Source organism: Eubalaena glacialis, chromosome 5, assembly GCF_028564815.1.
Source record: "Eubalaena glacialis isolate mEubGla1 chromosome 5, mEubGla1.1.hap2.+ XY, whole genome shotgun sequence".
Taxonomy (NCBI): Eukaryota; Metazoa; Chordata; class Mammalia; order Artiodactyla; family Balaenidae; genus Eubalaena; species Eubalaena glacialis.
In genome coordinates this window covers 17369015-17392788 of record NC_083720.1, presented here as the reverse complement: position 1 = coordinate 17392788, position 23774 = coordinate 17369015, and positions in this window count along the sequence as shown.

Genomic DNA, 23774 nt, shown 5'->3' with positions numbered 1-23774 from the left:
GGTGCATATTGTCAAGTCTGGCCATCAGCCACTCTTTAAGCTCGAGTTATAAGATCCACATGTCTTTCTGCTGACACCTTGTCTCTCCATGAGACTGCTGGGTCTGTGGACTCTCTATCTTTGTTAACGTGTACATCTATCTGGAGTCTGGGGGAAGGTTTTAATCTTATGCAGATTGCACAGGCTACAGGAAAGTCTCTGATTCTGCCTTGTTTCTTCTCTTTTTGCAGTACTCCAGGTAGCCTTTGCAGCCCTTTAACCCAGGGAGCTCCTTCAAGGCTACTGCCTTCCTGTGAGTAGGCACCAGACCCCTTTGCTTTAAAATCCCTGGACTTGTCTGCCCACTTATCATTTTCCTTTTGGAGTGAATATTGATCAAGTCTGTTTCTTAATTGCTCTCCTCTCCAAGACTTTCCTTTCTTCCTCATCTTGAAGGATTTTTTTTTTTTCTCTCTATAATAAGGGCAGAAGAGGGAATGGAGAAATGAAGAACAAGAGCTCTAGTATCTGGTTGCAGCTCTCCTAGTGAGTTTAGGCTTAGCACTTATGTTTTTATGGACCTCAGTTACTCATTTATAAAATGAAGAGGTTGGTGTAGATAATGTCTGAAGTCCTTCCTACCATTAAATTTCTATGCCTCTGTGATGATATATTTAAATTTACTCAGTCTTCTAAAGGGCTATTTTCTATTGGCACTTTAAAATGAATAGAAATGAGATGCTTTATGTTTCTCCAGTTTTTAATTTCACGATTGCCCATGGGTTTTAACAAATACTCTTTTTCTTTGACTGTTAGAGTTACAAATGATTATAATTTTATGTGACTTTCCAGGCAATTCCACTGCCCTCAAAGTTTTTCATGACCTACCATTTAAGAAAAAAAAATAATACATTATCAATGCACAAAACTCTGAGAGGCTTTTTCTCTGAGAGAGCCCAGATAAATAAAATTACATGTGGTCAGTAATTCCAAAATCAGCTATAAAAAAGTCATATTGCAAAATAGTACCTTATTCAGTTACTTGTTTTGAATATCTTGGAGACCAGCCCTGCTTTTGTTGACAGTATTTCTGAGAATGTTGACATTCCAACAGCAGCACCCATCAATTTGGGGGTAAGTGTTTGGAGTATGGGACAGTGTAGGAGATTGTAATTCGCCCTCTACAAAATCTGCTTAACTGGTTTTACCTGATTCTAGTTCTTATGAAGTTTTGAAGGGAAAGCCCAAGTGTCCGCCCTAAGCAAAATTTTAGGGTTGAACTATAAAGCCTTCAAAAACATATAGAATTGTAATTAGCGATGATGAGTGAAATTTTATATGGTTTAAGGCTCACTTTGTGCAAGCACGTTGAAACCTGACGTGATGTATGCCATTCCTCTTGACGATTGCCAGAAAACTTCACCATGTCAGATTTCTGTTGTCACGTCTACTATTGCCATTTGCTGGCCAAAGAGTTGGTAAAATTTCAATGAGAGATTTGCCTGAGTCCAAAAGTTGTCCCTGAGGTTACAGTGGAAAAACATAATGAGACCGTGTGTTGTGTTATTTGGAGGAAAGCAATGTAAAAATTTAACAGTTAACAACAAGTTGATACTTTTTTATTGGTTCTATTAGTAAAGATAATAAAAACTTGTCAACTGGCCCTTATTTTTCTCCTCACTTGAAAGCCTGGTCGACTGTTGATTGATAGGCTAATATGTTTCTCCATGCTTCTGTCCATGCTGGCCTTATACACATCTTTCCATCCTCCATCATCTCTTCCTCTGTTCTCTGCGTGACTAATTCCACTCACTCTTCAAGATCTAGGAAGTTGCTTCTGGTAGGTGATGACTTTCCCAAACAGACTTCGTTGTTTTTTCCCCCCCATTGTGTTTTCATAGCATTTTTACACCTATTTTGAAACAGGTATCACATCGTGCTACAATAGATCTCTTTATTTTTTCCCTTTCTTCCTCACTAGACTGGGAAACTTCTCAAAGGTAAAGCCATGTCACTCCCTGCCTTTCTCGTAGTATCTTGAATTTAGCCGACACTCAAAATGCTGATGGAGTGAATGACTTCTTTCACAGCGATGGTCTGCATGTCTGATCAAAAACTAGTTCTGGGGACTTCCCTGGTGGCGCAGTGGTTAAGAATCCACCTGCCAATGCAGGGGACACGGGTTCAAGCCCTGGTCTAGGAAGATCCCAGATGCCATGGAGCAACTAAGCCCCTGCGCCTCAACTACTGAACCTGAGCTCTAGAACTGGTGAGCCACAACTACCAAGCCCACGCACCTACAGCCCGTGCTCTGCAACAAGAGAAGTCACCACAATGAGACGCCTGCGCACTGCAACCAAGAATAACCCCCGCTCGCCGCAACTAGAGAAAGCCCCTGCGCAGCAACAAAGACCCAACGCAGCCATAAATAAATAAATAAATAAATAAATTTATTTAAAAAAAAAACTAGTTCTGCATAACTGTAGAAAAATGGTTAGGTTCATGATAGTACTTAGTAACCATACAACTCTCTGTGTAGTCTTAGGGCTGGAAAAGGAGAAGGAACAGACAAGTGAGTGATATACCAGATTTCATTCGGTTTTAATGTGTTCATGGGTGTGAATACAGCCCAAGAGCACAATTCTTTTTTTTTTACTATTGGAAGGAACACAATTCTTGAACTTGGCATAAACCATAACAAAGAAATGCAACACAGAAATAAAAGTTTTACACTAAATTTATAAAATTCAGTTCAATTCTTCCTTATGGAAATAACTTTAAAGGCCATTTAATTTACTGTTTTTCACATTGTTTTCCTTGGAGGATCCAGAAAGATGGTTCAGGAGCCACCCAGATAGACTGAGCCTGACCAATGGATAGATGTCTAGGCCCCGACATACATTTCCAACAGAGAGGTCAGCTTTCATTACTTATTTTGAATGTTAGCTTAGGCCTACCTCCCACTCAAAACCTAAGTAAAATTGGCTCAAGCCCACACCAAGTCAAGAGACTCTTGTCATTTAAAACCTGTTATATATTTTTGAAAATTCCCAAGGCTATCTCCATCTCTGGGCTCTTGAGTACCTGTGTGCTGATTCTGACCTCCATGTGATAGTAAGATTCATTGACTTATACAATTAAAAAAAATAGAACCCAAGCATTTATGACTACAGTAGGTCTCCTCTCTCCTCTTTTTCCTCCCCAGATTGTCCTAGGAGCACAAACCTCTTTCATTGCTTCTGCGTCTGCTTGGCTCCAGCCAATGCACAAATCTTCTGTAGGAGCAGGGGAAGTGGCGAATTCCCCAGCATTGGTCATAGTTTATTTCTCAATAAAACAGAGAGTGAGCCTGCTCCCTAACTCTGTCACACTTTGTCACTTGAGCCAAGAAACCTTGCTAGCACTTAGAGATGCATAGAATGTCACATAAACACCTTCCTCGGTCTTTGCTTTGATCTCTACCCCACTGGGGATATAAACCTTCTCATACTGAGTGAGAATATGTTATTCACTCAATTCTTTTGCTTTTACTTCCTACCCCAGACTAGCTCTAGTACTAGTGCTAGATACACACACACACACACACACACACACACACATTTTCTTTTCTCCTTCAGCCTGAAAATAAAATTCCTCCCCCACAATAACATATATAAATAGATTTCTGGAGTAGTCATCATCTCTCTGATTTGGCAAACTTATTCTAAGTTAGTCTGGGCAGGGTACAACTGGGACATCCTTTTGCATTTATGTTTTTATAGCATACTTCCATTTATAAAGTGCCTTCACATACTCAATTCTCTTATTAACCCTAAAAATACTATGTCCTTATCTATCACCAATTTACAGATTAGGAAACTGGCCAAGAAGATTGCCAAGGTCACAGAAGGATGCTGTATGTGATGTGTTATTTTTATGTGACTGGGCTAAGGGATGCCCAGATAACTGGTAGGACATTATTTCTGGGCATATCTATCTGTGAAGGTGTTTCTGGAAGAGATTAGCCTTTGAATATGTCAACTGAGTAAAGAAGATCACCCCCATTACCAATGTGCTGGGCATCATCTAGTCTGTTGAAGGCCTGAACAGAACAAAAAGGTAGAGGAAGGGCAAATCCTCTCTCTCTGCTTGAGCTGAGATAGCCATCTTTTCCTGCCCTCAGACATCAGAGCTCCTGGCTCTTGGACTTATGGACTTTAACCAGGACTTACACCATCAGCCCCCAAATTTCAGGCTTTCAGACTCACTGAATTACACCACTGTCTTTCGTGGTCTTCCAACTCACAGATGGCAGACTGTGGGACTTCTTGGTCTCCAAAACCATGTAAGCCAACTGCTACAGTAAATATTTTCTATCTCTATCTCTATCTATCCTATTGGTTCTGTTTCACTGGAGAACCCTGACTAATACATGGTGCATCTGCAGCTTTGACTCAGGTCTCCTGGCACCCCCCCCCAAGGAGTTAATTATGATGATGGGATGACTTTAACACAGGTTAGTCTTTAAGGACTAGATTTACTTACATGCATTCTATTTTCTTTTCGGCCAAGTTTTCTTTCTCCTTCCTCTCTTCTTCTCCTATAGTCTCTTTTTTTAGTTTTAACCACTTAAAACATGGTGGGAGGGAAGAAGAAGAGTGGAGGAAGAAGAATCATCTGCTGAACCTCAATATTTTCCTATCCTTTGAGGACTAAGCAAGCTTCCTGGACCATTATTTTGAGACATGCAAGTTGGGATTTAGTAGTACATAATGAGTTGCAAGGGGGTGACCTTAGGAGAGAGCCCGGCTAGTAGTTCCCCGTGGATCATCTGCTATTGTCAGACACACTGGCTTCTGGGGGCTACTTTATTACCAGCAACTCTGAGCTCACTGGGAGCAGGCCCATTTCAAGGATTTTCCACAGTGCCTTGTACAGTGTTAGGCAAAATAATTATTTGCTAAGCTAATGGAAATTAAAAATGAATTAATTTTAAAAATTAAAAATGAAGCTAATGAAATTAGAAATGAGAGTGAGTGATGTTCATACCCTCTATAAGATTGGGAAAGTGAGACTACATGGCAGTGAAAATTTTAAAAATACATGTTTTTCATTTGTCACTAATACTATCTAGATTATATACCTATAGAAAAAAAAGGATGTAACATAAAGGTCTTAGGGAGAGGAGAGTTATTGTTTCAACGTTTACTGCTTAAATCAGAATAATAAGGTGATGTGTAAGAGATAGTCTCATCTCTTTAGAATAAATTCATACAGAAAAGTGACATAGTGTAATTTTTAGTACTTGTTTTAAATCAAACCATTCTCTTTCGGAAGTATGTCTGTTGAAGGTCTGGTGAACAAAAAAATAAATTGGCCAAGTTCAACTCTCTCCCCATGGATTGTCCTGATGCCCTTAAGTGGGCACTGTTTATGTAACACATAGGGTAATTTTTCTTATTTTGTTTTTTTTTCACATAAATTGTTCCAATTTAAAAAAAAATAATATATGCTCACTCATTATTTTAAAAAATCAAACTGTGTAGAGAGCAGAGAGAGAAAAAAAAAATCAAAAGCTTTGCCTACTTCTCTCCAGTCCACATTACTCCTAATGGAAGATTTTAGTGCGAGTTCAGAGAATTTTGTAGAGTCATTTTCTTTTTTTGGGGGGTTGATTCTGGGAGCAAAGAAGTTGGCTCAGGGGCCCACACCACACCACCTGTCATATCAGAATTCTGTTTCTTTCCTTAGCTCTGCTTTTTGAGGTTAATGGCTTTCATTTGTTCTTATTTCCTTATTTGATTGTTGCTTGTGACGGAATTTTTTTCTTCTTTTTTTCTTTCTTCATTTAAAAACTATTTTTGTTCATTTTATTAGTATGGGGGAGGGTAATTTTTTGCTGCTGTGTCACTCAGCTAGTAAACCTCAAAACTCCTGTTCGGTTTATAAAGCTAAAATGTGAGGTAGATTAAGATTTCTAAAGAATTTTCACCCTGTGTTTTGCCTCTTCAGAGTTTGAGATTGATATGGAATGATTGGGCAAGTAAAGGAAAAACGTTACATTTTGTTTTAGTCTAACTCTGATGAGCTGGAAGAGTGTAGAATTAATCAAAACACTCTTTGAGTTCCATTACCAAATTTGGAAAGTAATTAGCTTTCAGAGTTCAGCCAGTACACGCAATATATTCATGAATATACAGTTCCTTCAGGAATTGTCTCCCCTGCAGAGAGCTGCCAAAGTCATGCCCCTTTCCCTGCAGCCACATCCAATGGCGGGTCTCACTGGGAGCATAAACGCCTGGCTATTTTTCCGCCCAGTTGAGAACAACTCTGAAGGGCCATTCTAGCTTCAGACCTCCTCATGGGAGCAACAAAACTTGCCATGGGTCCCATTGCTCTGCCCACACTTGCTTCCTTCCCCTCCCTATGCAGGTATTGATCCCAAGGATACTCCCTAAAAAACCCATCTTGAATACTAAGCCCTCTCTCAGAATTTGCATCCAAGGAACCCAATCTGTGACAGTGGATACTGTGAGTTTTCTCACCAACGTCTACTGAATCCCTATCCCACTATGTTGCAACATTTCTTTTGGTGGTATTAGCTTAACACTCAGCGCTGGGGTGAGTGCTTTATCTAAGACAGTCAGTGTACCCTATCTAATTTGCCACAGTCAAAGGTTCAGATATTCCAGGGCCAACAGATTAGCACATTACAGTCACCTGATCATAGGGAATGACTCAGGGACAGTTTGATCAGTGAATTTCAGGACTTGGGTAATTACGGGAATTAATGCTACTCTCTACCTAGGTGTAACCATATTGCCTTCAATGGCTGTTAGTATTCAACTTCCAACAATGATGGAAACCAACTTGTGATGCTAAGACACAAAGGACAGAACTGAAGAAGATATTAAGAAAATGAGCCCAGCCTGGAATGCAACTATGCCTGAATCCTGTCCTACAGGTGGGTGTAGGTGCAGATGATTTGTCAGGATGCCAGTCTTCTTCTTCTAAGAAAAACCACTTCAGAAACAGCATATTAAATGGGTCTGAGTACTCTTAAAGGGTAATTGACTCTCAGAGTGAAAACTTTAGCCTGACCATAAGTTGGTTTATGAAACAAACCTGTTCGAGTTCAGGATGATTCTTGTTGCCCTATCATTTGAGTTAGACCCACATAAAGAAACAAAACATTGGGGATAGTTGGTATTTCAAGCAACTTGGCCACATATATCTGTATATGTTGGTCATAATTTTATTGCTTAAAGCCATTGCAAATGCATGGTGATTATGTTAGTGAGATAATGGATTTTTTTTTTTTTCATTCTCTTTCACCCATTAAAATAAACCAGCGATTACTAAAAAACAGCTCAAAACGTAGAAGTGCAGTATGGGTACATTATAGTAATTTCTGTGTAGTTTAGTGACACTGGAACAATGCAGACTGTGTCATTTGCATTCTCAATTGAACTTCATTTAAACGGAAATTTATTAATGGGTTTTTACGTAATGAATGAGGCATATAGATTCAGGCCCGAGACCTTGCTCAACCTTTGGGTACGTTTTGCAGTATTGTATTTTTAACTTTATTCTGTCTCATTTATTGTAAGAAAATGTACAATACAAATGGAAAATACTGGCTGCTTAGTAATAGTCACGTGACAAAATTCAGCTGACAAATGAGAATGATATTTCTGGATATCTAGCTCAAAATTATGTATGTAAACCAACAAAGGACAGAAAATAACAGTAGCAGGAATATAAAAGTATTCACTTATTCTTGAGTGTGTGTATGATATATATATAAATGATATAAAAATCTACAAGAACTATTCTCATTTTAACACTAGCGAAGATCTAAAATCAGAGAGGAACAATAACCCTTGTTCACTGACCATTCAACAGACTGCAAATAACTTTTCCACAATGTATTTGGGAATTTATAGACAGAAAATTGTTTCAATTATTTTCTGAATGAATTCCCATATGAGCTCTGACATGGCAAACTAAAATATCACTGAATATTGCTCCCCAAAACTTAAGAGTACATCATATGTAAATTTTTCTAAATAGTCCACTCATATTTTATTTATTTTATTTACACTGGAAACAAAATTCTGGTTATCTGTAGGGATAAAATAGAAACTAAGGTTGTATTACTACTTCAGAAATTTTTTGTTTTGTTTTGTTGTAATTTTTTTTTGGCTGTCTTGCAATAGTATTTTTTTCAAATAAAAAGGGGATATACAATATATTGGACAGTAAATTTCCTGATAATATGATAATTCATAAAAATCACTCAAGAAACTTAATTTACATTTCTTGTCAGTTTAAAACTACTCTAGATAATGAAAAGAAAAAAAGAAGGTACAATACAATTTCTAACATGGAGACTTTTGCACTACTGTAAAGTATTGAGAATATATTTTAGCTTAATGAATGAGAAAGTGATATAAGCTGAAATAATGAAAATACAGCAAGTTCCCTACATACAAAACTTCAAGTTGCAAACTTTCAAAGATGCAAACGTGCTACAACCCAGACATCACTGGATCGTTTTTTCAGGAGGGTAGATAGAATTGAATCCAGCAAGGAACCAGAACCTGTGCCATGGACGTCAGGCGTGAGTGAAATTGCCCCTTGCCCTCCGTCTCCTATTGCTGACGATCCTTCGGTCTACCATCTCCCCCCTCCTCTCCCTCCTCCAGTCAGTAACTCTTCTTGCCTGTTCACTCGATGCCAGCCCCTGTATGCCAGCTTTGTACTGTACTACTGTATTTTTCAAGGTACTGTACTGTAAGATTAAAAATGTTTATTTTTTGTGTGTTTGTTTTTTTATGTATTATTTGTGTGAAAAGTATTATAAACCTATTACAGTACAGTACTATATAGCCGACTGTGTTAGTTGGGTACCTAGGCTAACTTTGTTGGACTTACGAACAAATTGGCCTTACGAACGTGCCCTCGGAAGGGAACTCGTTCGTATGTAGGGGCTTACTGTAAAGGGGAAATAATTGTTTATTGACTTAATATGTAAAATTTTCTTTTTAATTTTATCACTCCATTGCTTAAAATCACTTGATAGCTTCTAACTGCCTATGAGATAAATTTTCAAGTGTGTGTCTGGGCATTTAAGCTTCTCCCTAATGTATTCCCCATCTAAACTTCTACAGTTATTTCTCCCTCCACACATCCTTCTCTAGAGCCATAAACGTCTCCTTGTCATTCCCTCAAATTGCCCAGCATCATCTCATTCCCACACCTTTGCTTTTCCTGTCTCCTCTTGGCAAGAAAGTCTTCTGCAGTGTCCCAGCCAGAACACATTCTTCTTTCTCGTCCAAATCCCCATCCTATGTTGGAAAGGGCAAAAGAAACATTATCTTACTACATATTCCAGAATTCATCTGAGGAAGATAACTGGCTTTGCATAGAAACAAACAAACAAACTATAAAATTACTGAGGAAAAAGGCGAGACGCTGAAGTTATGGAAATAAATCCCAAAACAAAATACTTTGCTCAAGTATAAACAGGAAGAGAGGGGAATGAGAAGGATGTGTGTGCATGGTAGTGGGGGGAAGGGTAGTGACAGAAGAGAGAAAATACATAGATGTGCAACATGGTAGCTTTACTTTGGACATTTTAGAAGCCAGAATATATGCCAGTCTATGTTAGTGTTTCTGTGATATTCTAATCTCTTAAATCTTTGGTAGATTCTGCCACACACAAAAGGCCTTTTGAGCATTTTCTTTGTCTTTTCTTTTGAAATAGGAGAAAGAGTATAAAGTCTACATTTGTTCAAATGTCAGTGAGGAGATGAGTGAGAGCTTCAAGATTTAGAGCAAAATATAAAACTTCAGGGTGAGCAGGAAACAGGAGCAAGAGGTGGCTAGAGAAATATCTTTTCCTTAGGATTTAGCAGAATTCTTAGGGATGCCATGGACTTTCTACAAGGCACATAATGGGCGTGCTGCTCAGCCTTACTGCAAGGTGACCAGTCATCCAGTTTGTCCAGCACTGAAGGCTTTCCCGGCATGGGGACAGTCAGTGCTGAAAAGTCCCAGGCAAACTGAGATGGGTTATCCACTCTCATAAAGAACGGAAAGCCACTAACCTACGTCCTTGTGCCACAGACACTCTCTCTGGTACACATATGGCACTTAACACACAATATCTTGAATTATTAGTTATCATTCTCTTTGTAGAATATGTAATGAAAAGGTTATATATATATATATTTTTTTTGGTTCAAAAGAACTCACACACCTGATCTATAATCTAAATCTACATCCCCCCCCAATACTTACCTAAAAATATTTTAACCTTAATAATTCCCCTGATAATTTATTCAGTGCATTTTTGTCACTCTCCTTTTGGCGTTACCTTTGGGTCACTCATTCTCATCTGGTAGTGATTTTGCCCTCTTCCCCCAAAAGACATTCTGTCAATGTCTGGAGAAATCCATGACTGTCACAACTCATGTGTGAGGGGGCCGGTGAGGGGGTGGCCAATGGCATTGAGTGACTAGAGACCAGGGTGCTGCTAAACCTCCTACAATGTACAAGATAGCACACCCCACTCCCTGCCACCAACACCACCCTAACAAAGAATTTTCTGGCAAAAAAGTATCAGTGATACCCAGATTGACAACCCCTGATTTAGACCCTGAATCATATATTTTTTTTTATCACAGTGTTGGCAAATACTTGGCTGGACATGAGGATTTGATATTTGAAAACTATCAAAATCATTTGAGGAGAAACTGGCACTGTGAAAACTTGTTTTAAAAAGCCCCTTTTCCATGCCAAGCACAGAGCAATGACAGGTAAAATAATTTTAAAACATCAAATGTAGTGTCCGTAAACAAGATAACAATCTTTATGGACCAGAAATGGAATAGAAACACACAGCTGTAGCCCGGGCTTGCTGGGATCTGGCTCCAAAAGCAAACAAAGGCAGCCAGAGTTCAATTCTGCGGGGAAACAGGATCCCAAAAGCCCTATGCCTGGCAGGGGACCAGAGCCAGATTCAGCTCCAAAAGCAGTGAGGCAGTGGTTGTCACAGCATTCCATGAGAAAGAGAAAAAAACCTCTTGCTATAGCTTTTATAAGAGCTGTATGAGTCAGTATAACTTAGCTTATGTTGTCGACAAGCGGCTCCAGAGTCTATTGGTCTAAAGCAATGAAAGCTTATATCTGCTCAGCTACATGTGCATCATAGGTTGATAAGGAGTCTGTGCCCGTTGCAGTTTATGTCATTCCAGACTTAGGTTGACAAAGAAGCCACCACTTGCATATGTGCTGACATCCAGGTCAAGGGCTAAAGGGCTCTAGAAGGTCTGGTATCAGTGAAATCTATGCTCTGGCTTGGTAGGAAAACATATCACGTCAGGCCTAAAGTTATTGGCTAACATTAGCCACCCGGCTTCAGGAAGTGCAATTCTATCGTGTGCCTGGAAAGAGGGTCAACTACACTAATAAATTCCACAGTCTCTTTATCTAAGTTCTAAGAAGAAGCATAAAAAGCCAAGAACAAGGTCGCCAGCCAAGTTGCTTGCTTGTTCATTGACCACATCTCTGATAACTCCAATTTCATGATCGGTTAGAAAAAGAGCTGTCAGATGAGATCTGGGCATCATGAGAGGGCTCTTGATGAGGCCAGGAGGAAGCCGACTATATACCATTTATACAGGTAGGGAAGAGTGAACAGAGAGAAAGAAAATATCTCCACTTAAGGTTAGCCCTCATTTAATCTCAAGGCACACGAGGAAGCATAGCAATATTTGTGGTTCTCCTCCTTCTGGACAAACGGTAGGATTTCACAACCTTGCTCTCTTATAGTTAGGGCTGGCCTGTAAGGAGAAGGATGTGTTTCAATTCCAGATTGAAGACTGTAAGAGCTGGTGCATGATGTTTCTTTCTTTCCTCCATAGAAACGGGTGTATGGCAAATAGCATAGGGTCTGATAGCCTGGTATCTGAGTGAGGATAAGGTAGAGCGGATCCCCCTCCAGACTAGAGATGGACATATAGCGTAAGTGAGTTACCTACCTATATTGTTTTAATCCACTGAGATTTTGATGTTATGCAGCAAAATTTATCTTATCCTGACTAATATACTAGTTATTCCAGAAATATTTATTGAGTGCTTAGAAAATCTTTAAGCTGGTGAGTGTTCAGTTGGGCTTTTAATAGAGTGTAAACTGAATTGATGAAGATCATGGTAGAAGACATTCCAGACTCTGAATAGCAGAGGCAGAGTGCTAGCATAGTGTACTGATGTGATAGAACAAACAAGGGTGTTTTGCTTGGGTGTGCAGGTGAAGAGCAGCTGGAAAGAAAATTTCATGGGAGAAGAAATATGATGTAAATTACAGCAGGTAAAGGGGTATCAGTTAATATAGCACTTTTCATTCCAGTTTGAAGAATTTGAATCTTACCTTCTTGAGAATAATTTAGGTTATTTTAAAGGTGAATGCCACATTGAATGTTAGTTGTTTTTAATGATGATTAATCTAGTAGTCATATTTACGGTGGTTTCGGATGTGGAAAAGTAGGCAAAGAAATTATTATAATAAGCTAAATGTGAAACAAAGAGCACAGTTTCTGTATTGATAGTGGGAATGGTATAAACTTGAGAGCGATTGACAAAAGGGAATATTAACAGAATGTTTTGATTAGTATACATGAGAAAGTTAGGGGGGCAAGTTTAAGAAAATCAATCAAAATCAGAATCAGGGTCACACACCTGGGAGATGAATAGGTGATTGGACTGCAGGAGACGATGACAGATTGAACTATAGATTTTAGGGGTGGGAGAACATTTTGTAGTGATATCTGGAATGCAATTATAATTCTATGGCTTGTATGGGAGGTTAGGTCTGAAGATGTAGATTTATTTACAAACATTCCATTTATTCCATCGGTGTGGTTCATATTCACTAGACAGGCGAGCAAAAGTTTTGGTGAGTCATTTATGCAATACTCAGCAAAAGTAAGAGTGATGCCAAGTTTGTAATTATGTTGTTAGATTTATCACTGACAGGCTTTAGAGTTTCAGTATTTTAAAAAATGGCTACCATGCAGATAAAGGAGAAAAGGGATTGCCAAAATATATGGATTTTTACAATTTATACTTGCTCCTTTTCACCCAGCTTTAAGGAGCTTAACTTTCAGCCACAGAATTGGCGTCAGGGTGATCTGAAGAACAAATACAAACTTACTCTGGGAGATGGTCTTTTTTTATTAGCCCCTTTAACGGTTTTAGGTTATATGTGTGCATCGTGAAATCTAGTCACTGTAGCTACTGCTTTTGAAAACTTTTGATCCCTTTTAATTCAAGACTAGATTTATTGTCATTATAAGTATCCAGAAATAGGCTGTGCTTAAGTGAATTTATTTGAGTTCACAAATGTTAAAAAAATGAATATTTTCTTCTGGAGTCATGGCATTTTATGATCTTTGTTACTATGGTTAGAAGCTCAAAAGCACAATGTTAGCTTTATATAAAATACTTAATGCAAAATAGTATAGTCTTAAAAGTGCTTCCTGTGAACTCGATAGCATGGAACGAATTAAGAAGGAAGCAAGAAATCCATGCAGATTTTGCTACGCCACCAAAGGAACTAGCATATATACAGGCAATATATGGCAATCAATGTTAAATTATTTTTTATTATTTTCATAATATTTTTATTGGATCAAAACATAGACCAATTTCCACATTAAGATTTCAGGAATCTTGACAAAAGCTGCACTATCATATAGAAACTAAAATAAATGTTGCTGACAGTACCATGTAACTTAAATTATTTAAAGTTTAATAATGTGCCCGTAATTGAATGTATATTAATTTTGCTTTTGGGAAAAAATGTATTTCTGACAGAATTACTATAATTAGTGAAGAAAAAATTCTAAGCTATAAAATCTAAAAAATAAGTAAATCATGCAGGATCCAAGTATTTAGGATTCCTAATTTAAACATTTTGCTGAGTTTTTACACATAGTAAATTATACAACAATTTCCAAATATGTTTCCACCTATTAACACAGTTTCCAAACAGTGAAAACTTCGTGAGGATTGCATGTATTTTTTCCTCCAAATTTCCTAACAAATTTATACTTAGCCATCAGGGCAATTGAAATGCTGCTAGACCCAGATAGACCAGATTCTGCTCCTCCATAATCCTCTAAAAATTGTCCTATTTCCACACAGTCTGGGAATCTGTTTGAGGAGTTTTAAACTATTAAGAAACAAGCGCTTAAACCATGTCTGAAAACAAGTGCTTGGAAAACTGATGGCTAATTTCTCGTCCTATGTGGGAGAATTCTCTGTGTGTGATGTAGGATGAGGGACAAGCCAAATGATCTCAAAACAGCATCATTGGAACATTTTAACTCCATGAAACACTTAGTTCCAAAGGGAGATTCTGAACACTGTGGAATTTGGTTTTCCTCCTTTGTGGGGCAAAGAAAACATTTTCCTTTTTCTTCCTTTTTTTTCCCTTTAATGTTTTAAAAAACAACTCAAAAGACGCCATGCGTGTTTTTCTAGTGGTATCATTTTTCTGGTAGCTGAGACATTCTTAAGTCTTACACTACAGCACTACAGAAAGAACATTATTGATTTTATATTTCAGGTATGTTTATGGTTTAGGCTTCACTTCGGCTGAGGGAGGAACTTGAAAAATGTTATGCCAACGAGGATTACTGTGAAAGTCAAGAATCTTTCTGATTTCTTAATGAGGTTCTCCATTTTGAATCATAAAAGAAATATGGAACTTTGTCAAAACAGGATGGAAATACCAATCATGTTTTCTGTTGCTAACCTAAATGCCTAGATATTTAGTTGCAGAAGCACTCTGGCTCCTGCTGCTTGTCATGATGATTGGGTAGAAACTGCCAGGAGTCAAATCTTATAAATGTAGAAGAGAGATGAATACTTCTAAATCAGAATTTACTGATTACATAGCACTTATATAGCACTGTTTTAAGTAGTTTAAAATATTAAATCATAACAACCCTATGAAATAGTTACTCTTATCCCTGTTTTAGAGAGAAGGAAGCTGCTTCTCATAGCAGTTAAGTGACATGCTTAGGTCCTAAGGTCAGGAACCAGCCAGGTAATATTTGAATTGGGCAGATCAGGCCCACAGTCTACACTTTGAACCAGAATGCATGCTGCCTCAGAGGAAAGTTGCAGGGTTATCATGCAGACACCATTGTTAGGGCTCCTACTGCGTTCATCACCTTTGAAAGCAAATACTTTTCCCCTCAGTTTTGTACAGTATAAGGAGAAAATTGCTGTCAAACAATATGTAAAGCTTCTTTATTTTTGATCAATGTGGAAAAGAGAATGATTGTCAGTTTTCCTGGTTAACAAAGACAACTGAGAATGGGTTAAGTTGGACTGAGACTTCATCGTTCTAGAATATTTAAATGCGTAGAGAAGTATTGTCTGTACAGAGAAAAGTCATTTCAAAGTAAGTGTTAAGTCTTGAAATTATAGAATTATCTAAAAGAAGATAAAAACTTATGAAGAAAATCTATCATCTTGGTGCTAATCTTGACAGAATTTTATCTGTAACTGTTTATGGGCCAGTGGGAATGATTTCTGATGAGTTGCCTTATATATTACCACACATATATCATATACTGTACATGTGTATACACTGACACCCAATCATTTATATAGCTAATGTAATGCAATGTTTTCCTATTAACTTTTATGGGAAAATTATGTGACAGAAGTTTTATTCTCATAAATAGATTACATTGAGTGTTTTGTTTCCAAGGACTATAGTCTGAATCCATGTGGCTCTTGGAGCCTTACCAGAAAACAACACGATTTCCAACCTCGCTGAATATTCCATGCTCTCAGCAATCGTGTTATATATGAAGCCACAGGCTGAACTATTTCAAAAACATCTCTGGATTGAGAAATGATTTATTCAAATGGAAGTCCGTATGAACCAGTTATCTCATGGAAATTGCCTCATGTATCAGGTGAATGATATCTAGATAATTCTGTAGTTACAGCTCCAGCAAACTAATGATGCCAAGGCATATATAATATTATTCAACATATAAGATTCATTGTATTTTTTTAAGAAGCAAAGTCCCTGTTCTCCTCAATCAAAGCAACTTCTCAAAATAGCAGGAAGAAATCTTTCTAGTTCTCCTTGGAATTGAAGGCAGAAAAGGGTAGGACACGTATGTACCAACTTCTGAAAATTGTCTCCTGGGAGATCTGAAATATGTTTATTTTAGAATCTTAAAAATAACGTGTCTATTGATGAAACAAATGTGATCCAGAAATACTTAGTGTGAAAACTGAAATCATAATTCTGAAGAAATGGGGGTACGTTATCTCCATTGCTCACCAGTGGAAGCAGGTATTGGAAGGGTGGTTGGGAGGAGCACCTCGGTGCAGTGCTGCAGGAAAGGAAACTATTTCCTGCTTGTCTCTCAATTGCAAAGTTCTTCTTCTGATGCAAATGTTCTCATCACAGCATCTTGGGATAACGCAGAAGCAGTTGCTGAAGAAATTTAAAGCCCTAAAATTAGAGAAAGATGGAAAACTTGAGGACCACACAAATAGAGAATAGTGAGTTCTGTGGTTATAAATATTCAGTGACAGGCATTTTGCAGAGAAAATGAGAAGAAGCCATGTCCCGCCCACCCTTAAGAATAGAATTAGTAAAATATGTTATCAATATACGCAACTGGAAAACTTGTAAAACTTCAGAAAATGAAGAATCCCACACAAAGATCATTCACCTAACAACACCAGGCAGAGAGAGAGAGAGAGAGAGAGAGAGAGAGAGAGAGAGAGAGACTCATTTTTAACTTACTAAAGAAGAAATTAGAAATCAGAACCCCATACCATATGATCAGAAGTTTGTGGTATATAGTTTTTCTTATGTTAACCGAAGTAAAATCGATGTCGTTCTCTTCATGTGTGCTGCCCAAGGGTGGGACAATATCCATATGGCGCACTCAGAAGGGACAGCTGAAGAGAGTTTTATAAAGGGACTATTTACAAAGTGTGGTGAGGACCAGGGGAACCCACACTGCCTGGGTAAGCGCCCTGGTGCTAGTACCAGCTGGACAGTTACGAGACCCATTGAGAAGATTAGCTGTGGGAGAGCAGCCACCCAGCAGGAGGTGTGGCTATAATTAGAAAAAATCAGCTTGTGCCTGACCAAGTGTCCACGGGGAGGTAGCCTAAAGAATAAATGTCCAGTGTGTCTCTCTTTCTCTGATCTCTTATATGTGCCCCCTATTGCTTAAACCCAACTAAAATCCAGAAGGAAAGGGAAGTTGGTTGGTATAGTAAATAGAAGTGAGAATACCCAGTGCTACAAGAGGGTGGACAAGGTTGGAGTAGATTTGGAGGGGAGACTCTTGGACACGTTCAAAAAGCATGTTTTTAGTTTTCATGTCTTGAATTAAGATACGATCAGTGGGGGAAATCCAATGATGTCAAGAGTCTGGTACTCAGAACATGGAAACCCAGTCAGCAGCAACTTTTATAGAAAAATTGCTTTCACAAGACTACTTCTACCTAGGTGTACTTCAACATTCAAGGGGCATTTTTTATGCCCTGCAAAAGTCAGAATTTAGCCTTAAGTATTCTGGGAAAAGACTTCCAGTTCTGAGATTTTTTTTCACTTTGACTAGTATAGAAAACTTTTGATTTGGTTGCTTAAAAAAATACATATATTTGAGCCAACAGACGGCCTCATTTAGACTGTCAGGGAAAAAAGTTAGAGTGAAGGAAGGTATCTTTTTATACTATTGTGAAATAATCTCTGAGGCCGCATATATATGCGCACATATATTTTTATGTAGGTACTCTTAATTAGTCAGGTACTCTGCCCTAAGGAAAATTTACTTGGAAAGTACAGTCTGTTCACTCTTATTACCTTTTTAAAGGTAAAAGGTGACAAAAAGTTCTGTATGAAGAATAGAGGCAAAAGTACCATGGTCTTGACAAAAAAAAAAAGAAATCCTTTTACTTTTGTAAAGATTATGCATTACTTTGTGAGCATTTTCCAAAGGACACACAAAACTCCCTAAGAATTCAGAGTTTGATTCTTTAAATTAATCTCACCATAGAAGTTGATAGAGCATTTATCAGTCACTTCAAGAAGTGAGAAATTTCAAACAACACATGAAATGATCTTTTCCTTCTTTTTTTTTGTTCGGACCCTAGGCTTATGTTAATAAAAGATGAGACAACTTGAGTCATGCATCTTCTCCGCACTCATCATTTCATATGGTTCCTGACTTCTTGATAGAGAGGTTTTATCATCTCCCACCAGGGAAACACACAGAACATGTTTCTTTTCCTTCTTTTTTTTCTTTTAAATAAGAGTCTACTTCTTCCTTCCTACATTTTTCTCTTCCTTCCTTCCTTCCTTTCTTTCTTTCTTTCCACCAGGTCTTAGTTGTGGCTCCAGGCCTCCTTTGTTGTGGCTCACCAGCTCCTTAGTTGTGGCACGTGGGCTCCTTAGTTGCAGCATGCCTGTGGGATCGAGTTCCCTGACCAGGGATCAAACCCAGGTCCCTTGCATTGGGAGTGTGAAGTCTTATCCACTGCGCCACCAGGGAAGTCCCAGAACAAGTTTCTATGTTATGTCCTGATGGTTATTCAGCAGTTCCATGGAGCTCTCTGTTTTCTTGCTTGGTTGAAACAAACTTGATGATCTTTCTACAGGACAATATCAAATGTCAGTACTTGCTTCCGTGTCTTCAAAATGTACCTGGCACAATTGTCATCCTTACAGGCCTGAACACTTGCAGAAGAAGGTTGAAAAGTACAAGCTTTTCCTGGAATCAGTAATGTTGCACATTTTGGCCTCCTATCTATCCCTTAAAGAAATCATTTTATTGGTCGTCTCATGTGCAGGGCTATCTCAGTAGTATTCTCTAGATTCAGCCTGATTTACTTTTCATGCATGAAATGTGTATAGTTGTATAAAAATATTATCTACTATTAACTAAAAATAGCCTGGATATCTGAATTGATGCCATATCAGAGCAAGAAAGTAAAATATATATGACCACTAGTTTAATTTTAGTCTAACCTCAGCTTTAAAGAAATCACTATGAATTATGTATTGATATGTAGTTGCAATAAAAAATAATAATCATAATATTAAAAGCTGAGATTTTTTTGTTTTTGTTTTTTTTCTCCCCTAGGACCTAAGAAGAATTACCTGTAATCTGTCTCCTCTTTCTCCATGTAGAGAAGCGAGGCTGTTGACATGTGTTGAGAGTGGAGCTCAGAGCAATGCCTGAAATTTGTGCTTCCAAATCATGCATGTTCCAGCAAGCACATGACCTTGGTGGGGGACTCCAGACTACAATTATCTCTGCTGAACTCTAGCAGCTAGTTTTCCCACACAATAACTTAGAAAACACACGATCTGGAGCGCAAAGCATAGGTTTCTTTCAAAAGCATAAAATGATGTCATTAATGAAGGTTTTATTTATTTGGACGGGCAGCATAGCAAGAAGACAAAACACAGAAGTTGGGGCAAGAAATGCCCACGTGAAAGCTGCCTCCCCTTCAGGTTAGAAAGATGTGTGCTGGCGTGATGTGCAGGCAGCTTCTATGTGATGAGGAGAGTAAGCTCATTAGCAAATCAATTCCTAGAGTCTTTGTAAAGCATTTATGAGAGCCATTAAAACCTCCAGTGTTTTTTATATGACATGATATAGTTTTCGTCATTACTCAAGGTCTCACAATTGATGAGTAATACCAGAGATCAAATCTCCTGACCCTCTTTCAATGTCCCTTCTACTAGCCTCAGTACCATTCTATTTACATATTTACAAAGAGACAGCCAACACTTGAAAATGCAAATCAAATTCTTTAGGAATTTGATTTGTAAGCAAGTCCTGGAGGGGACTGGGGAATTTGGAGGCTACTTTGCTTATTTGGAATTTCTCACCTTCAGCTGTCTGGTCTGATAAGCCAATAAAAAGGCATATTGTCTCTCCTCCCTCAAAGGCATGACATCTGATTATTCCTCTGGCTGTCATAAAGTAATGAAGTGTTTAAGAGATAGAACTGAAAATGGAAATTATTCAGTGTGTCATGTGGTGAAAGAGAAGTAAACCAAGGACACAAGTTAAATGCTCAGTAAATTAAGATAATTTTTTGCCAACTTGGGTGGTTGATAATTTAAAATTTAAGTAGAGGATCAGAAAATATATTTGTTGTCTTTTAGTATTATTCCACCCTTTTAGATTTGGGACAACCGTATTTTCCTTTTCTTTCTTTCTCTCTCTTTCTTTCTTTCCTTCGTGGTATAACAAATGTTTTAACTCTTAAATATAATAGAAAGATCTACCTCATATTTAACTTCAAGAATAATTTTAATGAAAAATATTTTTTACATGTCACATTGTATTTTTTTTTGTCCTCTCTAGAATGTATTCATTCTGCTGCAGGAGTAGCCTCAGAGCATCTAACATGCCATAATGCTAGAAACAAAAATTGCTAGCTTTTAAAAAATATGTATTTTCTTAAACAATAAGAACATTTATTACCTAACTTAAGAAGTCTATAGTAGGCAGTTCCAGGGTTGGTTCTGTAGCTCACTGGTACCTTAAGGACCTTTTCTATCTTTTGAGTTGATTATCCATTTATTAAGAATATATCTTTCACAGTTACCAGATGGCTGAAGAAGTTCCAAATATCTTATATTCATACAACCAAACCCTTCCTGGTGTTCTCCATTTCTACCTGTCATTCTGTATTTCTATCTGGAATTATCTTCTATTACCTTAAATAACTCTTCTTAGTTTATTATTGTAAGACATATCTGCTTGTGATTAATAGCATATTTTCATTTTTTATGAAAAATATTTATTTTATTTTAATTTTTAAAAGATATTTTTGGCTTGGTGTAAAGTTCTAGCCTGATGGATTTTTCTTTCTGTATTTTGAAGATTTTTCATTTTGCTTTGGATTTCATAGTTTCTGACAAAAAAGTCAGTCAGCATTCAGTCAATGTTGCTCCTTTGCAGGCTCATTTGGAGAATTTGCTTTGACTGCTTTTAAGATTTTTCTCTTTGATTTTCAGCATTTGACTAAGATGTGACCCTGTGTGATTTAATTTATATTTATCCTGCTTGAGGTTCATTGGGCTTCTTGATGTCCTTGGAATATTCTCAGCAATTATTTCTTCAAATATTGCTTCTGCTTTTTTCTCTCTCTCTTCTCTTGTTTTGAGACTCCAGTTGGACACATTAGAACTTTTGAGCAACATGTCACATTGTATCTTAATTTAGTACATTGCATTCTAAACATATTTTTGATGTAGTGTTTCTTATTCTAAAAGCCCTACAGCTTACCAAAGGGAATACATGAGAATTCAACATCCTCTGCTCTTAGTGAGAAGTCAGGAAAACCAACACAAATACTATTATAGTGATAACTATAAGGACTTTGTATTGATTGAAGTATTGGCTTGCTATAAATGGAGTCTTTTTAGTCTGCCCAGCTCACCTTATCTGGCTAAAACACGTTGGTATACTCTCCTTTAGAATTTGTTTCAGCTTGCTTGCCTCCCTCCCCCTCCATCCTTAGCACATATTTCAGATTACCTATAAAGGATTGTATTAAGAAAACACTATGATTAAAAAAAAAAAAGAAGAAGAACTTTTAAATTAAGGTCTAACTCAATAGGGTGGACCACTTTATGAATTGTTACAACTGTGTAACCACCACCCAGATCAAGATATAGAAATATCCATAATTCCAGAAAGCTCCTTTGAGCCTCTTCACAGTCAACATTCCCAGAAGATAACTACTCTTTGACCTCTGCCATCATAAAATTGTTTCGCCTGCATTTGAAATAGAATCATACCATCTGTATTCTTCTATGTCTGGTATTATTTGCTTTGTATTACATCTGTTAGATGATCTTTAAGAGTTATCCTCCACTCCAGTTTTTATTTTTATTTTATTTATTTTTTTAAAAAATTAATTAATTTATTTATTTTTGGCTGTGTTAGGTCTTCTTTTCTGTGAGAGGGCTTTCTCTAATTGCAGCGAGCGGGGGCCACTCTTCATCGCAGTGCGCGGGCCTCTCACTATCGCGGCCTCTCTTGTTGCGGAGCACAGGCTCTAGACGCGCAGGCTCAGTAGTTGTGGCTCACGGGCCCAGTTGCTCCGCGGCATGTGGGATCTTCCCAGACTAGGGCTCGAACCCGTGTCCCCTGCATAGGCAGGCAGATTCTCAACCACTGCGCCACCAGGGAAGCCCCACTCCAGTTTTTAAATGTAACTAATCCTTAATATACTATTCTGACTTTTCTGAAAGTGTCAAATGTGAGTCACAAAACCACTACAAAAAGAAAGATAGTTCACTTAGCTGTGAGAATAAATTAATAGTAACTTCACTTTGTAATGGTTAATGTAAAGAAAAATTGCTTCAGATCCTCACATTCACATACGCACCCCTCTCTCATGCCCATATTACAAAATAAACACACCTAAGTAGGCAGCAGTCACATCAAAATTCTGGAAAGATTACTTAAGGCTTCAGCTTGACGCAGGTTGAATCATTACATGTTCTTAATTAGCTCAAAATTATTTTGAACATAGACTTAAATAGCAAAAATTTGAACAGAGCTTGGGTGGTTGTGATGGTTAGTTTTATATGTCAACTTGACTGGGCCACAGGAGTGCTCAGATATTTGGTCCAACATTCTGGGAATGTCTGTGAGGGTGATCATGAGTAAGATTAACATTTAAATTAGTAGACTGAATAAAGCAGATTACCCTCCCTAATGTGGGTGGATCTCCTTCAATCATTTAAAGACCTAAATGGAACAAAAGGGCTGACCCGCCTGTGAGTAAGAGAGAATTCCTTCTGCCTGACAACTTGAGCTGGGACATGGGTCTTTTCTTGCTTTTGGACTCAGATTGAAACATCAGCCCTTCTTGGGTCTCAAGCCTGGTGACTCTCTGAACTGGAACTACACCATCAGCTCTCTTGGGTCCCCAGTTTGCCTATTGGAGATCTTGGGACTTCTTAGCCTCCATAATCTTGTGAGCCAATTCCTTACAATAAATCAATCTCTCTGTCTCTCTCTCTCTCTCCATATATACACATTCTGTTGGTTCTGTTTCTATGGAGAATCCTGACTAATACAAATTTGTACTGAGAATGGTTCTAGAACAGAATTTTAAGTTTGAGCTTTCTAAATTGATTCTGGGGTTTCTGGTATTGACTCTGTAATCTGATTAGATTTAAAGACACCAATGACTCTCCAGTACTAAGGAGAGCACTGAGATTCCATGGTGTAATGTGGAAATAGAGATACACAAAACATCACCTTTGGATACTCCTAATCAACCACTTTGAGAAGCAAGTATCTGGGTGACTGTGTATATAATACTTTCAAACATTTTTGGTAAACTAATAAATATAATGAGATTGGTTGCTCCTAAATTTGCTGGACAAAATGAGGAAAGAACAGGATGAGCTCAGGGATTCTAATTTGCAATTAAAGCACAACATAAATAATCTGAATGCTTCTGTGTGCCCTGAAGGAGATCCTTATTTCCTGTAGCTTTAGGACTGAAATTATTGAAAATTAAACCCAGAATCTCAGCATGACTGGTTGAATTACAACACAAATTGAATTCTTATCCTTGTAGGGTGTCTACTGTTAAAGTGAAGGCATTGATTGGGAAGAAACGGATCCTAAATTTGAAATGGGGACACATGGAAAGACTCTGATGAGGTTGGCAACATTGGGCCCCTAAATTCTGATGAGTCTTCTTTGCCAGGAGAA